The sequence below is a fragment of the Triturus cristatus genome, chromosome 1_1 (genome assembly GCF_964204655.1).
Source record: "Triturus cristatus chromosome 1_1, aTriCri1.1, whole genome shotgun sequence".
Taxonomy (NCBI): Eukaryota; Metazoa; Chordata; class Amphibia; order Caudata; family Salamandridae; genus Triturus; species Triturus cristatus.
The window spans coordinates 68,463,811-68,483,253 of record NC_140579.1 but is presented as its reverse complement, the minus strand read 5'-3'; positions in this window follow the sequence as shown (position 1 = coordinate 68,483,253).

The window sequence follows — 19,443 nt, the reverse complement described above, 5'->3', positions numbered from 1 at the left end:
ATGAAGTGAGAAGAACAAAGTACCAATGCTTAACGGTGCAAACAGGTCAGGGGAATACCCAAAACCCCTGTATAAGGCGTGGGCAAAAGCCCATACCAGAACAATTATAAGCAAATCCTGTGCACACGTGACAATATTGTTAATGAGATCACAGAAAAAACAACAAAGTTCAATGAACAATGGAAAGATGTTGTTTTAATTCAAACGATGTCTTTCATCAGTACAAAGGGCGCCAGCCGACACGTGTTTCGTCAACAGTAGAACAACTGTGACTCTTCAGGGCTGGGAAACAATATGATATTGGATCAAAAAAAAACACAAAGCAAAAGGAACGGAGTGACAATAAAAATAAACATGAAGGTGACAAAACATAGTGAATTAAAAAAAGAAAAAAAAGAAGAAAAACAAACCCAGAACACGGTAAATAAAGTGACACAATAAGTGACATTACACTATATGAAAAAGGACAAATGCCAATGAAAAAGGGGTAACAACAAAAAGGGAGAAGAAAAACGGCAAGAGAATTTGAACAGAAAGGTAAGGGTTCAAAAATGGAGACTTAATGACAAAAAGCATGAGAAATGAACAGCTCTAGGATAAATAAGGTCTCAACAAGTGGTGCTGCCTAATTGACATAATATTGGCACGAAACAAAATGTAGAGAATGTCTTGACATAATTAACAAAATAAGTGATGGGAAAATTTCAGCAGAAGCAAATTAGAAAGAAAAAAACAATTGTATTAAGAAAAACAGCCTCAATGGCGTAAAACCACGGAAATTCGAGAACATGTAAAACATTGAACGTCAAAGATGCAACAACTGTGAGGCAAAGGGGCAGAAAACGAGGTAGGGGTGCCGTAAAAAGAACGGAGTGAAAAGTTTACAAAGTAGTGAAAAAGAGTATACAGGCGCTAGATCATGCAACTATCAAGCGGTGCGTGGCACCATGTAAATAAGATTAAAAACAACAAGTCTACGTCGACAGGTGATGTCAAGAGACAGCTAAGACTATGAAAGGCAAAACGGAAAAATGTAGGAGCAGGCTGAGAGGAGGGTATTCTAATGAAATCAATAACAACATAGTGCGGAAGGAAAACTGTACACAAAACTCACCACGATGAGCAATGTCACGAGAAAATAATGAAAAGCCGTCGGGATCAAAAGTAAAGCGGTCTCCCATGGGTCGGTGCGACCAGAAAACCAATGGGCTGGAAGAAAACGGTAGGATTGAAGAACTAAATGCCACATCAACAGACACCCTGCCTCTGGCACCCCCGTTCATTGACCACACATTTCTGTGGTTCTGCCAAGTCTGGGAACCAGCAGCAGATAGTTCCTGTTTTAAGAAATAGTTCCTGTTCTTGACTGCAAGCCAGAGAGCAGATGGTCTCTGTTTTACACAAGATGGTTCCTGTTCTTGACTCTAAGCCAGAGATAAACCCCTGAATGAGGAAGGGCCTTCAACTGAAGGAGAACACATTTCCACACATCGCATGCCCTCTCACGAGACACAAGACACGCCCCTACCTTGACACATCTGTTGGAAATTACTGCTTGTCACTTCCCTTTTCTTGTCACTTCTCTTTTCTTCTTTTGCCTATTGACTGAAAACTGTATAAATACTCTGATGTGTGAATAAAGCTGCAGACCACTCCTGTACCCGCTTGGTGCTGGAGCTCTCCCCTTAACTCGAGTTACTGGACCCTTTTTTTGTACTCAAGCACCACGGACTCCTCTCTTTGCTTTGACCGAAATTATGATTATTAAGTATAGAAATTCTGAGATGAGGTAATATTGAATTAATTTACCACATTAATTGGCGCCCGAATGGGGACGTTCCCTTTTCCCCACGCGCCGGCGATATTGGACCCAGTACTGTCCCCTCCTGACCTTTGACCGACTTCAAAGTGCACAACGCGGGGAATTCCCGCTAACTCCCTCGAGGCAAAGAGGGGGACCGACTGCGGCTCGGCATCCACACGAGGCAGTGAGGAAAATTGCGGAACGTCCTGACCCAGAGCCCAACCTGTGAAGAGACGAGTCCGAGGTTCTGCGAGCCCCACCTTAGAAGCAGCGCGCATTTCAAGATCTTCAAGAGGCCTTCCAGTTATTTTTTCGGTGAGTACTGCTGAAAAGTATAAAGACGAACCCACAGCTTTTGTGGGTGCAGTAAAGATACATGTTTTTGTTGGTTTCTCACCTATCTTTGGTGAGGACTGCTAAACTAGTATAAAAGACGGACTCACCATTTTGTGGGTGCGGTAAAGATACATGTTTTTGTTGGTTTCTCACTTATTTTGTGAGGACTGCTAAACTAGTATAAAAGACGGACTCACCACTTTCGTGGGTACGGTAAAGATATATGTTCTGTTTGTTAAATCTTTGAAAAGTCTTGCCATCATGCCTATTTTCCCGAAAATACGTAAGATAGCAACCAAAAGGAGTATTCTTGAGAAGGAAATTCCCCTTCCTCCTCGGGATACTCCAGGACACTTCATGTATGCAAAACATGGTGTTGGTGCAATTATTTATTGTGATTTATGGGTGGATTATACTAAAGACATAGAACACAGATATAAATGGCCTAAAAATGGTACTTTTGACATGGAATGTATTATAAAATTAGAGGAACAGTTGTGGAAGAAAAAGGGAGTCCGCCAGTCACAAAGTGACTCAGTGGAATTATGGAGAAAAGAAGCCCATAGGAGGCAACAGAAGGAATTGCATAAAGTTGAAAAGGGTAAGAGAATGTCAGAGCAGGCCAAGAAAGAACAGTTACAAGAAATAGGGAAAGAAGTAGTTAGTGAAAGGAATAGAAGGGAACAATCAGCCATTTCTACTGGTTTTTATCCTGTATTGCCATCTGCACCTGAAAACCTTAACATTGCACCACCTAAGACACAACCTACCGCCCCATCACCAGAGGATACTTTCACCAATTTCCTCTTAGATACTCCACCTCCATATGAGGTTCCAGTAATTCAGCACCCTCTGCCTCCGCCACCCCTTTTACAACATAACACACCACCTCTCACTCCAGAAGGGGGTGCCGTAGGTCCAGACCCAGGTAAAACAATTCCCGACTGCCCCTATGACCCGACTCCGAGCAACACAGGGGAGGCGGGTTGAATAAGTAAAATACTTCATGACTCCTGGGAAGAAATAAGACATCTACCAGCAATTGACACGTTTCTTCAAGCGGCCTCTGAGTTTCTTCGTACTGGAGAGAACTCACGAGCCATTAACGCTATGAGTACAAGAAGATCACACCCTGTAAAAATGCACATGTATAGGTTCCTTCTTTGCTGTTTCATAAAACACATACAAGCAGAGGAAAGAAATGTACCAGTTTCACTTTTTGACTTATTAGATTCCGCATCCGACCACACTAGTCTAGAACTTATAAATGATGCACTAGACAGGTTCACCCGTAAGGTGACCCGTATTCTGCAAAACTTGCAAACAAATGAAGAGAATATGAAACTTGAGGAGGAAATTACTGAACCTACTGAAAAAGTCCTACCCGTTCGTTCTTCCGCACCTAATTCACGAATACTACCGCCTACATTCCTCCAAGGTCACTCTGAACGGTCATCTCCAGATGAGTTATTTGAAAATACATCCAATGCATTAGACTACTGGTTAGACCAGGAACCTCCGCTTACACCGGAGGAGGAGGAAATAGCTAGAACTGTGACCCTATGGGTCTCTCAATATAAGATATATGACAATGATCTCATAGCCCAACTTTTTCTAGCATTACCACGCTCACATCAAAGATTAGCAAGTCTCTACATGGTACAACATCTCATCACACTCAATGACACTCATTTTAAACATGATCCAAGACTCGAAGATTTTCTGTCTGATTGCGCTGATAACATGTTCCTCCACAATAGTTCAGTTTTTCTCAACACATTTATAGATTTTAGACAGAAATACCAGAAAACAACTGAATATAAATCTTTCAATAATACTTGTGGACCAATTAATAGACTTCCTCAAACACGCCAGTTCCCCATGAGAGAGGTCCACCCCAGAGCTGACACGAATGGCGCGCTACAACGCGTTTTTATTTATGTACCCTTGACAAAACTTGAGTTACTAAGGATAAAAGAGATGGTTCCCTCCCACTCAAAGGATCCTGCTCGATTCTTTAAAGAATTAGGAGATGTATTAATGATGGGAACATATACTCTTTCTGATATCACAGCAATTCTGAAATTATTGTTGCCATCGGGTATATATGACAAACTAAGAGAAAAAGATTGGGAAGTAGCAGATGAACACATTAGATGGACCGAACTTCAGAATTACGAAAATATTAGAGTAGCAGGTCAAGGTATAGGAAACAAACTAAAAGCACTTCCTGGCACTATTTTAAAGGTGCTACCACAGTTACTGACAGTGAAAAAGGAGGACTGGGATACCATTTCCTCCTGCAAACAGAAACATGGTGAAGACATAGGAGATTATTACACCAGACTTGAAAAATGTTTTGCGGTAAATAGCGGCCTTACGCCGACAAGCGAAGCTTACCCGCATCTGTTTGTTTCCAAATTAGCAGACAACGCCTTGCCAGCTATTAAGGAAAAAGTACTAAAAGTAGAAAGTACCTGGCAAGCACATACACCACCACAGGTGATACAAATGCTACAATATCACCAAAATCGCATTAGGGATGAAGAAGAAAATGATAAGAAACGCATGAAAGACACCAAAATGAAAGCATTAGTAGCCCAAACTGCACCCCAGCGCCAACAGACACCAGGTAGCCAGACAAACGTGAAGAGCACTTGTAATTATTGCAAAAAGACGGGACACTTCGTTAAAGACTGCCCTGTCTTAAAGCACAATTTGGCCACTGGTAAGACACAACCTCGTCCATATCAGCCAAAACAGAATGTTTCCCAAGGCAGTTTAACACCTTCAGTTCCACCGACAACACAAATGGCCCAAATGAACATTATCGACAGCGACTACACTGAATACTACCCAGATTTTTCATGATGTTGCCCAGGGAGAGAAGATGACAAACTGCCCCTAATCCCCATCCCAGTAGATCAGAAAGGCCCATTTATAGAGGTCCGACTTCTTGGGGAGGATAGGAAGTTTCTACTAGACACTGGGGCCAGTAAAACAACAATAAGCCATCAAGAGGTCCCAGAGGCTCCTCTCTCGGGTTCAAAAAGTATTTCTCTGGGTTTCTCCGGACAACCTGTGACAAACGCCACGTCAAAACCACTGCCCTTGCAGGTTGGTCCCCTCACGACAACTACAGATCTTATATTGATAAAATCATGTCCAGAAAATTTGCTTGGTATAAAAACATTGAAAGAATTAGGAGCTGTTATTGTTTGCTCACCTAAAGATGTCAGATTATTCCTACGAGATTTTAAGGGCCACTACACAAGTAGAGAATTAGACGAGCGTTTGAAAGATTTGCCACACACCCTTTGGGCCACTGATTCCACCACAGTAGGATGTATGGAAATAACACCTCACAAGGTTACACTGAAAGAGGGAGCCCAACTACCACGTATAAGACAATACAAAATTCTACCTCAAGCTGAACAAGCATTAATGTTAATTATTCAGGACCTAATACAGTCAGGTGTGATTAAAGAAACAACTTCGAACATTTGCAATTCCCCTGTTTTACCAGTTCATAAAAAAGTGGAACCAGGAACACCACCTGTCTACAGACTAGTGGTGGATTTGAGAGAGCTCAATAAATGTGTCATTCCACAACACCCTGTGGTCCCAGACATCTCCACTTCACTCACAGCCATAGATGGAGAAGCAACGCATTTTTCTTTGACTTAAAAAACGCATTTTTCAGTATACCCATTCACCCAGACAGTCAATACCTTTTCGGCTTCTCCTTACAAGGACGAAGTTTCCAATTCGCAAGAGCTCCTCAAGGTTTCACCGAAAGTCCAAGTGTATACAGCCAAGCGCTGAAAAGACAATTGGATACTATTCAAATGCCCACAGATACAGCCATACTACAATATGTTGATGATATCCTCATTACGGCCAGATCTGACGCAGCATGTGCTGAAGCATCACTACTAGTACTAGAATTCCTAGCTGCAAATGGCCATAAAGTTTCCCCTGGTAAGCTCCAATTTTGTTTACAGCAAGTGGCATACTTAGGGCACTTGCTGTCAAAGGAGGGTAGGCAGCTTACACAGGAACGCATCCAACTCATACAACAAATACCACAACCAACAACACAGAAACAAGTTCGAGCTTTTGTTGGTCTCACCTCATATTGTAGACAGTGGATCCCGCAATTTGCACTCATTTCTAAACCATTAGTGCAGCTGACAACACTCGAAGCTGGTGCTACTCCACAATTACCCTGGACAGATGAACACACGCAAGCTTTTCAGTCTCTTAAAAAGGCTATGTGTCAAGCCCCAGTGTTAGCAACACCTGATTACAGCAAAGATTTTACCTTGTTTGTAACAGAAAACTCAGGTACAGCACTATCAGTCCTGACCCAACTTCAAGCAGACAGACATAGACCATGTGGTTATTTTTCAAGTACATTAGATCCAGTAGCACAAGCATTACCTGCATGTCTAAAATCAGTAGCAGCTACTGCACAAGCTATTAGACAAAGCGATACTATTGTATTGGGACATCATCTGATAGTCCAGGTCCCACACGCTGTAGAACTTCTGCTAAACAGAACGCAAACACAGCATCTGACAATAGCCAGACTCACCGGATATGAGATGACGCTTTTTCAGCCACATATTGAGATTAGACGATGCAACATTTTAAACCCAGCAACACTGTTGCCACTGACCTCTCCTACTGAACAACTTCACGATTGTATTGACATAATTGATTTAGTGACCAAACCCAGACCAGATTTACAAGATACTCCCCTTTCTAAGGCAGAAATGACACTTTTTGTTGATGGTTCTTGCATGAGACTCCCCACTGGAGAACTAGCAGCAGCCTATGCTGTCACAAATGGTACAAACACTTTGGAAGCACACAAGATAGAGATACTGTCGGCACAAGCAGCCGAACTCATAGCACTAACACGAGCATGTCACTTAGCAAAAGGAAAATCAGTTAACATTTACACTGATTCACAGTACGCTTTCGGGGTTGTACACAACTTCGGCACATTATGGAAAGAGAGAGGATTCCTCACATCACACGGGTCTAAAATACAGCATGCTACACTCATCACTGCCCTCTTAGAGGCCAGTCAGTTACCAGCGAAAGTTGCAGTATTAAAGTGTAGAGCGCACACAAAAGGAACCGATGAAATATCAAAAGGAAATGATTCCGCAGACAGTGCAGCCAAATTAGCAGCAAACACAGAATTGAAAATACTACACCGCCAATACGCAATACGAGACCCCTTTTCTGACATCCAGGATGTCCAAAGTCACACCACACCACAGGAACTGCTAGAATGGAAGGAAAAAGGAGGGGTCCTTACAGATCAGGGTTGGATGACACCTGAAAGAGCAGTATGGTTTCTGCCGGATGCTATGGTACAGGTTATAATAAACACCATACATGGACCAGCGCATCTGGGAGAAAAAGCAATGTTAGACAGCATACAGAACATATGGCACAACAAACATTTGAGAGCTGCAGCCAAACAAAAAGTTAAAACGTGCATGATTTGTAATCAGTTCAACCCAGGTAAAGGCACAAAGGTGGAGCAGGGTGGGTTCCAACCCCCTGACCATCCATTTGAAGTTCTCCAAATAGACTATATCCAGATGGAGAGATGTAGAGGTCACAAGTATGTGCTAGTTGTAGTATGTGCTCTGACCAGATGGACAGAAGCCTATCCCGTCCCAGATTACACTGCAACGACAACTGCTAAGCAACTAGTAAGAGAATATTTCCCGAGATATGGGTTGCCCCGCGTCAGCTACTCAGACAACGGCCAGCCCTTCTCCTCTGAACTCATGAAGCAAGTGTCTCTTCTGTTAGGGTACACTTGGAAATTTCACTGTGTAAGACATCCTCAAGCAGCAGGTCTAGTAGAGAGACACAACCAGACTTTGAAGACAAAATTGGCCAAGATATGTACAGACAAAGGTGTGGACTGGATGGTAGCCTTTCCTGTTGCCCTCTTCTACATGCGTATGGTAGCACATTCCAGAACTGGTCTATATCCGTATGAGGTGGTCTTTGGCAGACCACCAAATATTTGGGGTACGCCAATGCCTAAAAGAATTACTGATGTAGACAGCAGAATATTGACTGATTACCTGGCTTCCTTGATGTATGCACTCCAATCTTGTCGTTCACAGGTCACTGCAGCCTTCCCTGACAAAACCGCCCCTGGAGAACACACCATCCGACCCGGCGACTGGGTGATGATAAGAAACTTCGACAGGACCAGTCCTCTTCAGCCCAGGTGGAAGACTCCGAAGCTCGCGCTCCTAACCACGCGGACGGCGGTGAAGGTTGAAGGCAGGAAGGGCTGGCTACACGCGAGCCACTGCCGGAAATATTTTGGACAAAGAGACACTGTTGCCGGCGACACTGCCAACCCTAGTGACATTGTAACAGAACAATCTTTTGTGCCCTTGGAACTGACCCCACAACAAGAATATAAATCAAAGTTGAGGTCTGCCATCCGGACTCTGGCTAATTAAGTCCACTGGGCGCAGGTCCAGTGGTGAAGTGGTTGGAGCATGGGGATGGATTTAAACACCTTGACTATGTGGGAAAAAGATAGAATGAAACGCAGAAACAAGAACTTTAAGAAATTGCGTAGTGGTCCTATCATATGTTTAATGATATTGATTTTCTTCATAACCATTATGACGTGTCTTGGTTGGATCCTCCACACTATTTTTCCTCCAACACCACACACCTCTCATGCACCCAACAGCACTCAGGAACACACATATCATGACCTACCCCCTCATGAACAAGCCCATAGACTAGCCTTGCAAAACAATACCTTTATACAGATGTTACACTACACTCATCAGGCCAGCAATAGCACAAATTGCTGGATATGTGGCCGCCTCCCACCTCATCAGAAAAAGGGAGGGATGCCTCTTTTCCCCTTTCCATTTTCCTATAATGGGACTTGTGAAGCCTGGTTCGCCCTAATAACAGCTGACAATACTACCCCCACCTCCTGCCCTGACGGAAATAATTCATGCAAGAATGGGTGGCCTTGGGGGGACTTAAACAAAGTACTTAATGCTGCTTGTTACCCAAATGAGGATGGAAATCCTCAGGCGACAGGTACAGTCCTAGAAAGTGAAGAATACAAGCAAGGGAACATGACCATGTCCTACAAGATGTTAAATACCAAACCTAAAAAGAATGCTGGTCCCCCTTCCATCTCGGTCTCACCAGTAAAAGGACACCTGTGCATCCAGAAAAATGGCTCTGTTCCATTAGAACACAGTGACTGTCATACCACTATAAGTTTTGAAGACAGAGGAAAGTCCTTATTTCTAGCATCTCGCCATACTTATTTCATCTGTGGCCAAACGGCCTATGTGCAGCTGCCCTTGAACTGGGGGGGAACTTGCTATATAGCATTCCTGTTACCCCCTGTCTTTGTGGCCCCATCCACTTAACAGCGAGACCTCCTAGTGCCCCATGTCAGACATAAAAGAACGATCGATACCTCCTTGGTTGACCGAACAGAAACCTCATGGGAACAGTATACAGATTTTAACAAGGGGTTCTTCTTCTTTGTTGGCCCTGTACAGAACAGCAAGCTTATACGCAGGTTGACAAGGACCTTAGAGGCTGTTGTAAACCAGACGGTGTCTGCCCTGGGGAGCTTAACCCAGGAGCAGTCCGCCATACGATTGGTTACTCTCCAAAATCGCCTTGTCCTTGACATCATCCTGGCTGACAGAGGCGGAGCCTGTGAAATTATAGGCTCTAGCTGCTGTATATTTATTCCTGATAATTCCCCATCTGTATACACAGCCATAACAAAATTACACAAGATAGCCGTAAGTTTACATCAAGAACCTGGCACTTGGACGTGGTCTGATTGGTTCTGGAAGATAATATCGTCCTGGGGATGGCAACTGCTGTCAGCAGCAGGTATAATATTCCTGATAATAACTGGATGCTGCCTTTGCATCCAATGTGGTCCTGCCCTGTGCGGTCTATGCGCTGCAAACTGCATTCCTAAACCACTTGTCCAGCAGAGAGAAAGGGAAAGAATTATGCTACAAGAATGTATAGAAGATCTCATGCAAATTGAGATATAATGTAGGTACACTCTGGGGCAAGGAGGGAATGTGGAAATAAAATTGACAATTGTGCCCCATCATTTCCCTGTTTCTGCCTGACAGCCATTTTTCTCATTCAGACAAGCACCCATTTTGTGTGTGACATCCATTTTGTCTTCAGACCTACAAGCAAGACACCCTACCTCTGGCACCCCCGTTCATTGACCACACATTTCTGTGGTTCTGCCAATTCTGGGAACCAGCAGCAGATAGTTCCTGTTTTACGAAATAGTTCCTGTTCTTGACTGCAAGCCAGAGAGCAGATGGTCTCTGTTTTACACAAGATGGTTCCTGTTCTTGACTCTAAGCCAGAGATAAACCCCTGAATGAGGAAGGGCCTTCAACTGAAGGAGAACACATTTCCACACATCGCATGCCCTCTCACGAGATACAAGACACGCCCCTACCTTGACACATCTGTTGGAAATTACTGCTTGTCACTTCCCTTTTCTTGTCACTTCTCTTTTCTTCTTTTGCCAATTGACTGAAAACTGTATAAATACTCTGATGTGTGAATAAAGCTGCAGACCACTCCTGTACCCGCTTGGTGCTGGAGCTCTCCCCTTAACTCGAGTTACTGGACCCTTTTTTTGTACTCAAGCACCACGGACTCCTCTCTTTGCTTTGACCGAAATTATGATTATTAAGTATAGAAATTCTGAGATGAGGTAATATTGAATTAATTTACCACAATGGTGCATGCCCTCCCACCGATGTGCATAGCCCTAGCACCATTTGCAACCAAAACAGCAACCCACATTGCTCAAGCACCCCCTAAAATTATTCAAACCAAATGTTATGTTATGTTATTATCATTTATATCGCACACGGCTACTCAAGAGTGTCCCGGCGCGGAAGCCAAATGATGGACAGAGATGAGCTGGGAAGCACCTGCAGATTAAGTGAACAGCCAGGTTTTTAACAATTTCCTGAAAAGCCTAGGGTCAGGGGTGTTCTGCAATGCGTAGGGGAGGGAATTCCAGGCTTCAGCCATCTTGAAAGAAAGGGAGCTGCCCCCCACTCTTGCAAGACGATATCGGGGGATCACTGCTAGACGCAGAGAGGCTGAGCGCAGCTGTCTCCGTGGCACGTAGAAACTAAAACAATTCCTAAGATAAAGTGGGCCTGGACCATGAAGGGCTGCATGGGCCAGAGTGAGGGCCTTAAATTTGACTCGTTGGGCCACGGGAAGCCAGTGCAACTCAAACAAATGCTGCTTCACACTAGTCCTTCCGGGGATGTTATACAGAACTCTGGCCGCCGCATTTTGTATAACTTGCATTTTTCTTAACTGGAACCCTGGCAGGCCTATGTACAGTGCATTGGCATAGTCCAGGTGTGAGAGAATCAGGGCACGGGTGACCATTTCCTTAGCTGCTCTGGGAAGCAGGGTGAAAAGAAGAGCCTTCACAGGTTTCTTGTAATTTAAGCAGGTTTATTCTTAACTCAGCATCCCAGCATAAAGCATCTTCATCATATCAATTCTTTCCTTCAGTAACTGGCCAACCTCGGAACCTCCATTCCTTTACATTCTTCTTGTAGCTAAGTAACCATCCCATGACATCAGCTCTAGAAATCTTTACATATCTCCTTTTTTTACAACAAATAATAAAATCATAGATTGATAAGATAAAATAAAAACAGCATAAGATAATACATTACAACTCTAATTTCATGACTAAATCTATTTAACTCCAGATTGTCACTGACGTTTCTATGGTTGGCGTACTTTACAAACATTCCCCAACTCCAAGTTGTGCCATCTTCCAAATCAACAACATTGGATCTCACACCTTTAACTTGGAAAGGCCCAAGATACTTGCTTTCCCCTTTTCGAACCCATTCGTTTTTCCGCACTACTACCCAATCACCTCTTTGAACACAGACTGTTTTTACACCTTTTCTGGAATCATATAACCCTTTCATTCTTTCTTGATTCCCTTGCACCTTTTTCAACATTTCCTCCCGATCAACCCATATCTTTTCCTTCTTGCACAGCCATACAGGACACTCTTTCTTCCCAGGCTCCCTTCCTTTAAGTGACACAAAAGGAGCTACTCCTGTACTAGAATGTGGAGTAATCCTGTGCATCCGCATCATTTTTCTCAATTCTTCTCTCCACGACAATCCATTAGCAAGTGATAATTGTATGTTTTCCATAACAATTCGATTAGTTCTTTCCACTAAACCATTTGCCTGTGGTCTGAAAAGAGCCACTCTCTCATGTACAATTCCCAACTTGTTCAAATAATCTACCATCTCTCTAGATACAAACTGCACCCCATTATCAGTCACAATACTGCCTGGCAATCCTTCCTCCAGAAAAACCTTTTCAAGAAATTTTATGACATGACTTGTACTAATTTCACCCATGGTCTGTATTACAAACCACTTGGAATGATAATCAACTAGGACTAAGATAAATCTATCCCTCATTCCTAATTTATTAACAGGCCCGATAAAGTCCATGGATAATTTTTCCCAAGGTTTTGACGGAAACTTAGTACATTCTAGAGGAGGTTGACGCACAATCTTTGATTTGTCACTATTCACACAAAATTGACAATCTTTCACCAAGGCCTCAACTTCACTATCAATCCCCGGCCACCAGAACGATTCTCTAATCCTGCGTTTAGACATCCCTTGACCTGGATGACCCTCATGAATTATCTCCAAAATCTGTTTCCTCACCTCTTTTGGAGGTATGATCTGCCATCTTCTCATAATATTGTCACCACAAAGACTTAACTCCTCTTTAATTTTAAAGAAATCTATCAAATCTGAATCCTTGCAATCATGCACATTCCAGCCCTGAACAATTCTCAACATCACCTTTTCCAACACCGGATCATTCTTCATAGCTCTCTTCCAATCTTCAGACAACAAAGCACACACTCCTACATTACCACATACATCACCACTTACATCACCACATACTTCATCAAAATCTTCCTCCAAAGGCATCCTCGATAAACAATCCGCAATCACATTCTTTTCTCCCTTAACATATTCCACCTCATAGTTAAACTCCATGACCGATAGTAACCATCTAGAGATTCTTGGTGTCACACTTCCTTCCAAACCTTTCCCACCTTTAAATATATATAGTAAGGGCTTGTGGTCAGTTCGTACTTTGAACGGGATACCCCATAAATAAAATTTGAAATGACACATACCCCAGCAACACGCTAACGCTTCTCTCTCTATCACTGAATATGACCTCTCTGCGCCTTGCAGCCTTCTACTTGCAAACCCAATAATTTTTTCTTCACCTTTAATTACTTGAGACAACACTGCCCCGATTCCAACACCGCTAGCATCTGTGGTTAAAAACGTTCTCCCACCAACTTCAAACCGTCCTAACGTGGGTGCTTCAGAAATTTTCTTTTTTACCAGTTCGAAACTTGTTTTACATTTCTCTGACCATTCAAATGGGACACCTTTCTTCATAATTTCTCTTAAGGCCTCAACAGTTTCCGCAAAATTGTTAACATATTTTGAACAATATTCTGCAAGACCTAGAAATGACCTCAATTCATCCTTATTCTTGGGTTCTGGTGCCAAAGTCACAGCCTTAACAATACTTCTTTTCGGTTTTATCCCCTCTGTACTTATTTCGTGCCCCAAATAATCAACCACACCCTTTCTCAGCTGACATTTTTCTCTCTTTATAGTTAAATTGTGTTTTTCCAATCTTCTCATTACCTCTTCAAATAATCTATCATGATCAGAATGATCTCTTCCTGCAATCAAAATGTCATCTTGAAAACACCATACATTTTTTATGTCTCCAAAAATACTCTTCATCGCCCTCTGAAAGACAGCTGAAGCTGATGCTAGACCAAATGGCATCCTTTTATATCTGAAGGGCGTGGCGAAAGAAGTTAAGTGCCTGGATGCTTCATGCATGTTAATTTGATGATATGCTGCTGACATATCTAAAACGCTAAAAACTTGTCCCTTTCCCATAGTTGATAGCATTTCAGATATGTTCGGTAAAGGCTCCCTATCTACCCAAATATTTTTGTTTAAATCGCGTAAGTCAATACATAAGCGATTTTTTTTCCATCTTTTGGCGCAATTACAATCGGAGCCAACCATTCAGAGGCCTCTATTGGCTCAATGATACCTTGATTTAATAAATTATCAATTTCTTGACGTAGAGGTTCTAGCATCAAATTAGGTACATTTCTTACTTTGTGGACTACTGATTTCGCATTGTCCTTTAAAATAATCTTATGTGAAAATCCCTTTAACAATCCTAATCTAGAAGAAAACACATTGGGATATTTATCAAACAATTCCCCGTCCTCAGATACATCTTGCACATTTGTTTTTTCTAAGACCATAACTGGTTCTTTGGCGTTTGGATCAATGATGATGTTTAAATCTTTTTGATGTCTCCATCCTAGGAGATCTGATCCAAAGTCCGTAATATAGACTCTTCCCCTCACTGCTTCATTTTTAAACCTTAAAGTCATCCAACACATTCCTAGAATTTCTATTCTTTTTCCAGCATAACCCACTGCACGGATGTCTGATTTGCATATAGACAAATTATGATCTTCCGACCAATTCTTTTCAAAGGAATTTTTTGACACAAGAGTGTATAAACTTCCTGAATCTGCTAATATTCTAATCTCCCTTCCATCAAGCGTAATGTTACAGTGTGGCTTTTCTAATTCATCCGTACTTTCCATTTTCACATTAGTATTGGACAATTCTTTGACCTCATTTACCGGAACTTCTTCATGATCTACATTAACCATTAAAAAGATATCGTCGACATATTCGCAGACATCTTCTACCTCTTGAATCTTATTTCTTCCAATCCCCTTTGTTCGACACATCCTAGAGAAATGTCCCCTCTTACCACAATTTCTACATAATGTCCCTCTTGCAGCGCAATTAAGACTAGTAGCTATATGCCCTGGAGCACCACATCTGAAACATTTGATTTCTCTTGGTTGATAACTTGTTTTAGACGACTGGGGTGATATTCTCTTAATGTCAATATTAGTCTTTGCGTCACTTTTGTTGTCATTCTTTTTCTCAATAAGTTCCACTTTCTCTTGCTTGAAGCTATTAACCGGTTTATCCATTTCCTTTATCCATATGTCTGTATGTTCCATTGCTTTTGCAATACCAATTGCTTCATCTAAGCTATATTCTTTTGTTAACAGCTTTTCTCTTATTTTTTTATTATTTACACAACGCACCAATTGATCTCTAATTAAAGAATCGTTTAGCTGTTCAAACTTACATGTTACTGCTAATCCTCTCAAGGTTGATATGTATGATTTTATATCTTCCCCATCTTTTTGGCTTCTTGAAAAAAACTTATGACGTTCAAGCACAACATTTGTTTTAGGTTTAAAATGTAATTCTAGCATTTGCAAGGACATATCGTATATGTTAGTAGGTTGGCCATCTCCCATACCTAATGATATTTCTGGTATTTCTTCATAAATTCTTCTACCTTTACTCCTAAATGATGTAAAAGGATTGCTTGTCGTCTAACAGGACCATATTTGTCTCCCCCGATGGCCAAAAGGTAAGTTACAAATAATTTCTTCCACTGTAACCATGGTATAGACGGCTCCCCTGGAGACACTAAAAAGGGAGGTGGTGATGACATAGATTGGTCCGACATTTTCCTAAAAAATACGCAAAACTTTAAGATAATAATCTAAAACAATAAATTAAAATAACAATTTGAATAAAATAATAAACTTTTATTATTGCTTATGTACTTGAGAATTTTTTTTTAGTGTTGTTGTAAGTTTTAGTCCTCTTTCTGTGTGTTCCAAATGTTCTAAGAGAAAAGTGTTCACTTCCTTGTGAATGTAGTTTCTTTATTGTATCTGCTGTAGTCCTTTTTCAGTGTTGTTTGCACTGACACTCTACTTCGTTTGGACCATAGAGAAGGCAACTGGTGAAATAAATTAAGGTACAGTCCTTTGTAGAAGAAATTATTAGTTTACCGATGTTTAAACACTTCCTTTCACACACGCGTTATCCCTGCATGTATTCTGTGGACTTATGTTGATTTTTAGCTTTCAGGTGAAAAGCGGCATTATTTATTTAACTCGAGCAGTTAACCGGCATTATTCACTTAGTCAGAGCACTCGAGCATGAAGGCCAGACAGAGTGGCATTGTTCAATTAGCTCGAGCATTCGAGCGTGAAGGCAGCTTGGAGTGTGATGCAGCCAGAAATGCTTTGAAAGTAAACACTTAAACTGTTAAAGCTTTCTCTGTATACGCGCTAGTATTTACTTTAGAAATGATGGATTTGGTTGAGCGTTTCACAGGAAATGTTTAAAATTACATACTTCTGATGTTTCCATTAATCTTTCAAGATGCACTTCATGATAACGCGTTGGTGTTTACTTTAAAAATCATTCGTTTTTTGTCGAGCACTTCAGCTTGAAATTAAACAGTATGGCTAAATGCCATATATTTATGCTCGCTGGTGAACAAAGGCAAACAAGGTGGTCTAATTCAAGCAGCGCAGAACATTGCTTGTTTTAAATATGCAATTCATGGCATCTGGTTTCTTTTAAGCAGCGCGTCCCGATTGTTCAAAACCATGCATAATTATGAATATGGTTATTTATAAACTTGCCCTTTAAAATTACTTTTTTAAGAGGTCTTACAGTTTTAAGTCGTTTCAGTTTGTTTAAAGTTGGTTCAGTCTTGCCTTAATCTTTTGTTGTGAATCCAAGGATGAGATGCTGATTTCTGCTCCTTGCGCAGCTTCCCGTCGCCATGAAAAGAAGAGCCTTCACAGGTTTCTTGTAATTTAAGCAGGTTTATTCTTAACTCAGCATCCCAGCATAAAGCATCTTCATCATATCAATTCTTTCCTTCAGTAACTGGCCAACCTCGGAACCTCCATTCCTTTACATTCTTCTTGTAGCTAAGTAACCATCCCATGACATCAGCTCTAGAAATCTTTACACAGGGGCAGGAACTTCCTGAGAGTTTTCAATGTGCCAAAGCCCCAGCCAATTTCTTTATGAGTAGAGAACCGGAGGTTCTCATCGAACCAGACGCCCAGGTTTTTAACTGACTGACCCATAGAGCTGGGTAGAGGGTAATCTATCGGCCAGAGAGCCTCTCTAAACTGCGGAAGAAAGGATCCATATAGAAGAACCTCCGACTTCTCCTTGTTGCACTTAAGCTGAGCTGATGCCAGCCATTTAAAGACCGCCGTAAGACAGTCTTTGGCCTGGACTGGGGATATGTCTGCTAGGCCTGGGCAAAAATTCCGTTCCGCTCGCGGTAATTGCGATAATTTGTAATTTTCGCGTTCCGCGGAGAGCGCGAAAATGTAAAAATTTCCGCAATCCGCATCTTACCGGAATTTTTTTTCTTGCTCGCGCTGTAAAAAAATACATTCTCGTGTGCGCGTGTTCGCCTTACCTGAATGCCCGCGTTCGCCGACAAGTTTTCCCAATCCGGTCGCGTTCGCCACGAGATGTTGGATTGTTGGTAGCCATTTGCGCTGTCTCGCGACAGTTCACGCCCGCAGTAACGTCATTCATCGCGCGATGACGTCTTTCGTCGCGCGATCACGTCTTTCTTCTCGCGATCATGCACCGTGAGACAAGTGAAAATAAGATGGCCGCGCCCATGAGCAACCGCATGGGTAAGTTGGCGAGCCGCGATCACGCAGAAAATACCGCGAACGGGCAGGAAAAAAACTTCTGCGTCTTCGCGATATTTCCGCGTGTTTGCGGGGATATTTAACATTTTCGCGATGGTTTGCGAAAGTGAATTTTGCAAATTCCGCCCACCCCTAATGTCTGCATCCCTCCAAGTGAAGAGGATCTGGGTATCATCTGAATAAGCGATGATCTTAGCTCCCAGCTACTCTGCAAGATAGATCATAGGGGTGACATATATATTAAAAAGAAGAGGGCTAAGGGTAGATCTCTGCGGCACTCCCGTAGTCACCTTTTGAGGAGCCGAGGAGGAAGAGGGTAGCCATACTTGCTGTGATCTATCCTCTAGGAATGACTTAAGCCAATTCCACGCTAGAACAGAAACACTGACATTGGCAAGGCGGGCTAAGAGTTGGGAGTGTGGTACCGTGTCAAACGCGGCCGTGAGGTCTAATAAAATCAGGGCCGCTCTGCCACCGGCATCCAAACACTCTCTAATTGCTTTCGACATTTCCACCAGTGCTGTCTTGGTACTGTACGTGGCCCTGAACCCTGATTGGGCTGAATGAAGCAAGCCGGATGTTTCTACAAAATTGGCAAGCTGTTTATAAACTGCTTTCTCACACACTTTTGCTATGGCAGGAAGAAGTGAGATGGGGCGGAAGCTAGCCGGGTGGAAGTGTCCAAGGATGGCTTTTTAAGTAAAGGAAGAAGTTTGGCCTGCTTCCACTCCAATGGAACAGTGGCGGTCTGAGGTGTCACTAGGGATTCACTTTGCATGTGTTCATTAAGATATTTGGACAAGTCTTTGCATATAATAAGGTTTTGTAAATTTGTGCGCAATGAAAGGCTGCCTTTCTTCATAATTATGTTTCATGATTTTAATACTTGGGAACACATTCCACACAAATACACTCCACACCATGCAACATAATTCCAATCAGCATAGTTTCACTCAATGCTGCACACTTCCAAACCACACAATTCAACTCTACCATTTTCCTTCCACACCACACAATTCGGCAACAAACCACATATTTCAACTCAACAACACAAGTACAGAACACACCAAATACATCTAAACCACACCATATAATTCCATATCATGCCACAAAATTCAACAGCACATCACATAATTAAAATCTCTTTGACACACAAGTACACTCCACATAATTCCAGTACACTTAACTCAATATCACATAATTAATGTCCACATATTTTAATTGCATACCATTCCACATAACTCCACTTAACAAGTCCACTCCACACCACACAATTCCACAACTAATAATTCCAATCCAACCCACATAATTCCACTCCACAGCACATATATCCACTTCACACCAATTCAAAACACATGGGTAAAAGACGTTGTCATTTACAGCGCTAATACCTCTAGCTCTCACAAATTCAAGACCAATTTGCATTGTGAATGCTTGTTTCACTTTCATTCATGCAGCACTCCAGCCATGCTGCTACACAACATTACTTCAAAACATAGACAAATAT